We start from the raw sequence: 8,400 nt of genomic DNA, 5'->3' as shown, positions 1-8,400 counted from the left end.
TCGCACTGACGGGACAACAAAGGCTTTAAACCAACAGGCAATTGTAACTTCCAACTTTAAATCGATAAAGCAATGCGAACTAACATGGCCTTTTACCAAATACACTAGGTTTTCAGGTGGTAACGGACATTTCACTTGTGATTTTCAAACGTCTCTTCAACAGGTTAAGGCATCCATGACTCAGTGTGAACATACAATGTGACTTGCCACATAGTGCTGACTCATGAATATCAAAACCTCAGTGCAGCTGCACCAGATGACATATGGGCGTGACGTCCATTGCAGAAACATAACAAAGACGTTGACGGTGTCATCGCTGCTGTCGATATTAAAAACCTTCCCGATGTACCATCTCAGTTCACGCACAGCGGACACGAATTCTCCAATAGAAAACGGCATCTGCCCGCTGTTCTCGGTCACTGAGGAAACATCTTCATCCTGTGTCAAGCGTCGGTCAGCATTCCCACTCTGCTCTACATTGTCCTGAGGCGTGGCTTTAGGATCAGCACGGGGCTTGTTTAGCAAACGCGAGGGACTCTGTTTTCTCCAGCACGCTATTCATTCAAATATTCACGGCAGTAACAGCTAACCTCTCTGACGGCTACAACTGAATTCCCCAGACAAACTACAGCGTGAACCTTCATGGCTCCTTCAACTTTACTCAGATTTAAAATCTTAACAGCATTCATGGTTTTCTGGCAATCTTCTTTAGGAACCAAATGACCTTCACAGATCAGTCCACCTAAAGAAATCCTTTGCATCTTGTATCACACATTTTGTCATTCCTCAGTGACTCATCTGCTTTGCGCCCTGAGACCTCGCCAAGGCCGTCATGGTCAAGTTTTACCATGACCAGCTTCAAAATAGTTTCATCTGGCCTTCAATCCAAATTCAGACTGTTTTTTCGTCACCAGGTTGAAGATCAGCTTGTTTTGGTATTGGCTTTGGCTGGTTGGACTATCTGTCCAGTAGTGGTTCATCTCTACATCCTCATCCAATGATCTGATCTGTGGCATGACTTTCTTCAGAATGGTCAACACTGTGGAGGCTGTGTGTAATGGCTCATCCGAATCATTCCTGTAGTACACCACGACTGGATGCAATGTTTCAATTAGACTCATTGGCTATCAAACCTTATTTTTAACAATATACACACTAGAGATATGTTATATAACATATCAAGCACACTATAATTAATATAACGAAGGAAAGATAAATCTGTCTTTCCCTGTCACGAGTTGGTTATTGTTCTTGTTACCCATATATCAGTTTTCGATCTAAAAACCCCGCTAAAATGAAAACAGCAGTTTACGTAATTAATATAACTCGTGAAAGATAACCTGTCATTCCCCGTCACTCGTTAGTTATTGTCTTAATATCGTTCACATATCGGTCAGTATTTTGTTCGCTCAACTTTTCCATAAAGACCCAATAAAATTAAAAACAGCGTCGCACACTGCTTTTATCGGTTCACGATAAAAAGCAGAGAAATCTACTGTTTTTAATATATAACAAAAATTAGCAAACCGCCCAAGAATTGTACTTGAGTTTACACCATCGGATAGGAAATATAATATTCTACATTTCTGTCCAATTTCATAGTTACAGGTAGATCCAATGCCTATGGCCTGAATCCATCCACACACCCTCTTCAGGAGGGAGCCCTGAAATGAATGTCCTTTTTCGGGATTCATTAACAAGGCATTTAGAAGTTGGTGAATATGTAAGACGAGTATATGGATGACAACTTCTTCTTTATTGTATAACACCACGTTTCTGGGCCACTTCTTGCCCCTTCTTAAAGTGATTTTATAACGTGGTGTTATACAATAAATAAGAAGTTGCCATTCATATACGTGTCTTATAAACTTGAAAATATGTTTTGTCTTCATGATGCCTGGGTAAATTATACGATTAGATTACACGATTATTTTTGCATCTTTTTAAACGTTGACTTCAGCACTGTCGGGTGTCAAAATATGACGTATTTGTGTGTTACCATCTGTGTATTAACAAACGACAGATCTACGAGCTGTCTGTTAACAAGCAGGTTTCTGTGTACGATAAACAAGAAAGAGGCAAGGCATGGAAGAGTATTACGCTCACCTGTATATTGTTTCACATTCCTTCTCCTCGCTGTATCTCACGGGCAGGTGTATTACACTCCCCTCAGATGTCCCTGTGATTCATATCTTCGTTCAAGCTTGACATATAAATAGCTGAATCATATACCTTTCTATAGCTATTGAATTTGCACGAAAGCTCACGCAATGTATACACTTGTTCGTGTCAAGCGTATGTTATGTCTGCCGGAAATGGTTAATAAGGGTCAAGCTCGACCTCTTCGATGGACTCGTAAACACCAGAGTAGAGTAGCGTCCTGTAGTTTCGGTCGTTTATCGGAAGTTTCCCAATCTGTGTATTGTACGAGCGTATTCACACTCCTGCGCAGCGATGACACAGCTGCACGGAACTCTGGGTACGAAAGAAGTTTGCATTGTGCCGTGTATCGTTACGGTTTATGTCACTGGGTAACACTACAACATGTTTTGTAACGAACGATGTCATTGGTTTTTAGTTGAAGCGTATATGATGTATCTATTTTCAGAAAAGAAACCAGAGTTGAGTCCGGTGAATTCGGTTACATCTCATGTTGAATTCGGTCACTATTCCTGTAATTTCGGTCAGTTGCACCTTTTTGTAAAAATACTACAGCAGTTGTTTAATTAAACATACAAATCCTTGAGACAGTTAGAAGTTGAATGTACAGCATGTGCTCCACTTGTACTTTCACTTGAGAACTGACATGATGTTTTTTTCAAGTAAAAGGCAAATATTATGGATGACAACTTTTTTCTTTACTGCATGTCACAACGTTTCTGTGCTATTTCTTGCCCCTTCGTCAGGTAAATTGTGACGAAGGGGCAAGGAATAAACGACAGATCCAATGTGACATACACTAAAGAAGTTGTCATCCATAATATTTGCCTTTTACTTGAATACCAACTTCTAAATACCTCTCAAGAACCTGATTTTTTTCGTTCTTAATCATTGAATACATATATAGCTTTAACTGCAACTCTGACACACGCTTGGAGTCTGTACAACTATGGCAAGCAATTTTCAAGCAAATATCAATGGCAACAATTATATTTTGTTGGATCCATGGAGTCAAATAATGCAAACATACCTTTCACCCCAACTTCCAGAGAACACCAAAGACATATCCATGAAGAATCAATTCGCCACAGACCCAGTGAGTAAAACCAGCTGATTGGACAGCTTCAGAGGCTTTAACTTGCTGGTGCAGGTCACGTAGATGATGGTTTAAAAAGGACTTCTTTTAACAGAAGTCAGAACAACTGCCTTAAAACATACTTGTACTTCAAAATATATAGACCCGTAAAGTTCCGGGTTAGAATTGGTTTTCAGCAACCTATGCATGTCGTAAGAGGCGACTAACGGGATATGGTGGTCAGGCCGGCTGACTTGACTGATTTCAAAGATCGATTCTCCTGATGTCAATAAGTAGATGTATAGACCGGACAGTTATATTGCTGTAATATTACTAACGATAAACCAACAAACAGTGATATTTCCAAAGCCTGCAAGTTGAAGACTGGATTAGGCAGACAGATGCAACTGTTCTGATGGCAAGCCCAATATGTGTTGCTTATAGTCTTAAGCTCAAAGACCTGTCTGTCTATGAAGTGTCGGATTCAATATAGCTGGAATATTGCTGAAGGCGGCGTAAAACTAAACACACTCACTCACTATTATCCTATAAAAACCTAAAAAAGAATATTAGTTATATTTTTAAGGAATTCTTCTGGGGGATTTGGGAGTGTAAGGAAAGGAAGTTAAGTTTTTAAATGAGCATTAATTTCATTACTGCAATTTTGCCTAATGGTGTTATAATTCTGTTAAATTATCTCTTAATAGTTTGTTCGATTTCAAAGACTTTGTTTTCAAAGTTCAGTTTAATCATTTTATCACAATTACTAGAAAAATTATGCCTAAAAATTTAAAGGTTTCAGGGTTTCATTCAAGGTTTAAGCCAATTTTACGTTACTATATTTTGGGGGCCTATACATATGACTTATCATCTATATGTCAATCCAGAAATGTTTGCAAAAGTTTCAGGAGTGTCTATGGTATCTATATCGTCTTCATATTGTGCCCACCCGTGAAGGTCCGGGTTAGAATATTGATCTTCAGTAACCCATGCTTGTCGTAATAGGCGACTAACGGGATCGGGTGGACAGGCTCACTGACTTTGTTGACACATGTAAGATAAGATTAAGGATAAGATAAGATAAGATAAGATAAGATAAGATAAGATAAGATAAGATAAGATAAGATAAGATAAGATAAGATAAGATAAGATAAGATAAGATAAGATAAGATAAGATAAGATAAGATAAGATAAGATAAGATAATGCTTTATCATCCTGAAGGAAATTTGCTTTGCACGGTTAACATTGAAAACACATACAATACAAGAAAAGATACATGTACATAAAACCACATAAAACACCCATACATATTTCAAATAGTACTAAAACCGCTAGCAACAACGCCTAATATATTAGGTAAAGATAAAGGATGAATAAATAATAATATATTTAAGATTCAGAGCTACATAGTGGCGACATTAAAACTTTTGCTGAGGAACATTAGCATTAAAAGTACACTAATATAACAGTTTGAAACAATTGATAAAGTATTATAAAATGATAAACAAACATTAGAATAATTCATTTAAAACACTGATGCTTGCTGGGATGAATGAATTTCGAGCCCTGTTTGTTCTGAATATCGGCGTGCGCAGTCGTCGGCCAGAAGGAAGAAGTTGAAATTTAGGAAATGGGACATGAGTGCTGTCATTTAAATTTTTTACGTGCTTTCTTTTCAATTTGCTGCTTGTAAATAGTGCCAATATCTTGCATTATAAGTCCAGATATTTTACTTGCTGTGTTAACAATTTTGGGAAGTTTACATCGATTTTGAACAGACATACCCCCATACCAGCAATGCACATTGAAAACTAAAATGCTTTGAATAAAAGGCTTATAGAATAATGACAATATGGTTGTGTCAATCAGTAGTGCTGTTCCAGGTGAGCTTAGAATCTATCACTGTGCTAAGATACTTATATGCCTCAACACTATCTATGGTTTCGTTATCAATGGCAATTGGCAACAGCTCACTTTTACTTTTCCAAAAATCAATAACCATCTCTTTCGTTTTCTTAACATCTAATTTAAGGAAGTTGATGTTACACCAATCAAGAAATTTTGTGATTTCAGATCGATAATCATTCTCCGAGTGCCTTATAAATCCACCGAGTGCGGCGTCATCTGCAAACTTTACAGTTAAGCATTGCGAAAAACTACTGATATAGTCATTTGTATATAAAATAAATAAAACCGGAGAAAGAACACAGCCTTGCGGGGCACCAGTGGATACGAATGTTGTTGCTGATCGGGTGTTATTAACAGTTACAAACTGGGGTCTATTTACGAGAAAAAATTCTATCCATTTTATAACTCATGGGTTGACTGACATATTACAGAGCTTTTGCATTAAAATATGAGGCTGGATGGTATTAAAAGGTGAAGAAAAGTCAGCAAACAGAATTCGTACAAAGGAATGGGAAAGTTCTAAATGTTTGTAAATATTGTTTAACAAAGTGATGGTAGCGTCCTCGACACCTCGCCCAGCACTGTAGGCAAACTGAAGAGGGTCGAGAAGGTGCTCTGTTTCTTGCAGGAGCAGGACGCTTTACAATTCTTTCCAAACATTTCATATGTATAGGCGTCGAAGCAACTGGACGGAAGTCATTATCAACGGTGGGCGTGGGGATTTGGGGTACTGGAATAATATTTGAAGTTTTCCAAATGCTTGGGATAGAATGATTGTTGATAGAAATTTGAAAAATTTAATTAAAAATGTGGGAAAATTGTTCACGACATTCTTTTAAAACTTTACCACACAGATTATCCAGACCAGTTGCTTTGTGAACATTGATTTTAGAAAATGAATTGAGAACATCAAAGGGAGTTAACTCAATCACACGGTCATCAGATAATATATTTCGAACATTGTCTCTTCCATCACTGAAGTCAACTGTATCAAATCGAGAGTAAAAAGTGTTTAAATTGTTAGCAAACTGTTGAGAGTCCGAGACGTTTATATCAGCAGTCTTCTTATTTGTCCCCAGTACACATTTAACACCATTCCAAGCCCAACGAAGATCCGATTTAAAGACTTGTTAAATTTAAGACTTGTATTGCCTTTTACATGAATCTATTGCACGTGATATTTCCTTCTGAACAACTTTTACTTTCGTCATGTCACCAGTAGAAAACGCCCTTTTCTTTTCCCAATTGCACAGATCGGTGCTCATGCTGTTGATCACTGGATTGTCTGATCCAGACTCGGTTATTTACAGACCGCCGCCATATATAGCTGGAATATTGCTGAGTGCGGCGTAAAACTAAACTCACTCACTCACTCTCCATTTTCGACATAGCCTCAATCAAAAGTGTTAAGTCTCTGTTGGCCCCACTTAGCCCGGGCTGTCAAAAGCAACTTAAACCTCGCACATGTATCATGAAATGTGTCCAGATTCATAGATTAGCATTATATCTACCTACATGTCACTGTATAAAGTTCAAAAGCGTAGTATTTGAAGCACACACGTTGCTCAAAGTGAGTTGCTATACAGAGTTGCTATATCACAAGCGTTCGGTCTGGCTTAGCCCGGGCTCTCAAAAGCACCTCACCTCAACCCACACCTCACATATGTATCTGAATTTTGATTAAATCCATAGATGAGTATCATGTCTACCTAAACGCCACATTGTGATGTTACATAATGCCACATGTAAAGATAACGGGTTACAACTGAAACAACATAACACAGTATTAATATTAATGTCTTGTTGTTGTTGCCATTTATTCAAAAGAAGAGCAGGTACCAATTTTAATGCAAAGTAAACGGTATATGAAGGTTCTGCATTAAACCGGAGCCAATGAAATTAATGTACGTATTGAATAAATGCAAACGTATTTAACAATAACTCCTTTCTGAATAACATGCCACCAAAAGAGCACAGCTAATATCTGAAGCAGGGTGTTTCTGTCCTGCTGGTCTCAGATGAAGCCCATCATATGCAATGTAGTCCTGCCTTACTCTCCAAGAATACATGAAATGAGGATGGTCTACATAGGTCATTCCATTCGCTGCGCAGAGGTGTTTCAGTTTCTGGTTCAGTGTGTAGGCCTTCTTGTTCAGGGCATCATGGTTTGCACGGCCTTGTTGCCATCTATTTCGGTACCCTTGGGTGACACCAGAAAGAAGGACAACAACACTGTGCAAACATAGTATATAAAACATTAAGTGCACCCATTCCCGATCAGTTCTTTTGCCCAACCGCTGAAAACTGAAAATAGAATTAACTCAAAAATAATATATCGTCTAACAATGCTTTGGACTATACGTGACCTTACTTTGCAGCCGTTTGTTTACACGCAAATGTCAAACTGTGCTTCACAGTTTATAATAGGGTGCACAAAACTTGATAAAAAACGATAATATTCAGAACTGACCCGGTTAGGACAATCAAATCATAAAATACGTTTTACAACATGCCACATCCACTATGATGGGTATATTACGACTACGTGCGTGAAACAATCCTCATTCAAGATGCTTCTTCCTTCAACAGTTATATAGTATGAAGATGTTTCCTACCTTAAACCTCCCCATGTCCCAGAGGAGATCAGGAGAACTTGACTCCTGACAGGGATCTTGTCACTATATTCTTTCGAAAATTCTTTCTCTGTGTGACATCTGACATGCTTTATTTAAACATATTTTATTCATGAAAATATGCATTATGAATGAATTGACCAACAAGCTCCGAGGAGCTTATTTGAAGGCTGATCCCATATGCAAATGCATGTGCAAGTAAATACAGAAACAGATGACACAGTGATGACACAATTCTTATTTATCAACAATCAAGATAAGGGTAATGCATGAATATCGATTTGTTTGTTTGCCAGTCAATAAAAAAGTATTTATAAAACATCAAATCGATCAGATTTTATTACATAATCAGGAATAGATTTTAATAATTTGTGTATATTCTTGCTGGTGAGCGATGCACATCCTTATATACTGAGTCAAAAAAGAAACTTCACATTCTTTCTTCAGGGCACTTTAAAAGAACAAGAGATGGTAAGATGGTTAAATTGTTATTATTTCATTGCTGAGATCTGTGTGATGTACTCGATACACTTACAGTGCTATAATCTGTTCCATTAGGCTACACCGCCGTTCCAAAACATGGGTATACAGAATGTCAAGTCACAAGAATAAAAATGCGAAAT

At 37.8% G+C, this 8,400-nt stretch overlaps 1 protein-coding gene across 1 annotated transcript in view; it reads right to left on the bottom strand.

Moving 5' to 3' along the window:
* Positions 1-2,499, bottom strand: part of LOC124253203 (Na(+)/H(+) exchanger protein 7-like) — a 41,649-nt gene extending 39,150 nt beyond the window's left edge. The window contains exon 1 of the mRNA XM_046686930.1: positions 2,107-2,499. The gene's annotated coding sequence lies outside the window, so the exon portion shown is untranslated. The remainder of the gene's footprint in view (positions 1-2,106) is intronic.
* Positions 2,500-8,400: the final 5,901 nt, after the last annotated feature.

This window comes from Haliotis rubra, unplaced genomic scaffold, assembly GCF_003918875.1.
Source record: "Haliotis rubra isolate DU_JTF1 unplaced genomic scaffold, ASM391887v1 Scf535, whole genome shotgun sequence".
In the NCBI taxonomy this organism is placed as follows: domain Eukaryota; kingdom Metazoa; phylum Mollusca; class Gastropoda; order Lepetellida; family Haliotidae; genus Haliotis; species Haliotis rubra.
The sequence above is the reverse complement of the archived record's forward strand: the minus strand, read 5'-3'. Positions and strand labels throughout refer to the sequence as shown.